The sequence below is a fragment of the Phodopus roborovskii genome, unplaced genomic scaffold (assembly GCF_943737965.1).
Source record: "Phodopus roborovskii unplaced genomic scaffold, PHOROB, whole genome shotgun sequence".
Taxonomy (NCBI): domain Eukaryota; kingdom Metazoa; phylum Chordata; class Mammalia; order Rodentia; family Cricetidae; genus Phodopus; species Phodopus roborovskii.
In genome coordinates this window covers 11,877,269-11,878,532 of record NW_026126409.1, presented here as the reverse complement: position 1 = coordinate 11,878,532, position 1,264 = coordinate 11,877,269, and positions in this window count along the sequence as shown.

The window sequence follows — 1,264 nt, the reverse complement described above, 5'->3', positions numbered from 1 at the left end:
TGGGTGAGACACAAGTGTGTCATAAATCAAGGAGTTTACCAAATACATTGGTGTGGACATCAGGTATGAGGCTACACCAAAGCAGGGTAATTCCTGTGTAGGTGTGGGTGCTGCCTGGTGGCATCCCATGCTTTGGGGTTAGTGGAAGCTAGTAGTCTGGTCTCGTGTGACGAAGGTTTCACTACCAGCACAAAGCTCTAACCAGTGGATCAGTCTTGTAGACTCTTAAACTCAGGTGCTTTTTCTGTGGACTTCAGTTTATACGGGGAATCACACTAGAAGGCATTGCACATAGCACTAAGTATGTTTAAAAAATCACAACAGTGAAAGAATGTCCAAAGGTTAATGAAACTAACAAAATAGGATAGTCAAATCTGGACCAATTTTGGGTATAAAAAAGACAGTGCTGGAAATTGTCTGAAGTATAAAATTCATATAAGGCCATTGCAATATTGAATTTGGATCTAAAATTTGTGTTTGAACAGTTAGTTCCCAGCTGGGAACACTGCTTTGGGAGACTTGGAAAACACTGGGAAGGGAGGCCTCAGTGGAAAGAATAGAAGTCTGGGTGGGCCTGCCCTACTTCCTGTCCTGTTTCCTGGCCTACTGAGATGTGAGCAAGCAGCCTCATGCTCATGCTCCCGCAGCCTCCAGTCATTCCCACTGTGCCTTTCCTACCATGTCAGATGGGCTATACTCTCAAACTGTTAGCGAGAATAATTCCTGGAGTTGCTTCTTGTCGGGTGTCTGGTTAGGATGTGGAGAAAATAGCTACTACACTGACACAAACAAGTTATGGGAGGGAACAGACAAATCTCCTGTGTAGAATCCCAAACGGATGAGGCAGGTTTAGTCTTTTTTTTCAAATTATGCTGATTATTGGATGTTGACCAGCCAAACCTCAATCAGTGTGTTACATAGATCTGGGCTTAACAGGGAAACCACCTCTTGCTTAAAGGTCAGTGTTTTTTTGTTCTTTGTATCCAGGCTTTCAGTGGGACAGATGGAGCTTGACGCCACTGGGAAAAAGAATCTGGCTATTCAAAGACCTTTGCCATGATTCAGGTCTGAAATGTCTCCCCCCCCCCAAACCCCTCCAAGCCAATTCCCTTGTTGAAGGCTTGGTATCCAATGTGGCCATGTTTAGAAGTGACTGGATTATAGGTGTTAGAATTCAATCAATGGATGTGAAGTTAATACTGATTGTCTACTTGACAGGACCTAAAGTCACCTAGGAGACAAGCCTCTGGGCATGCCTGTGAGA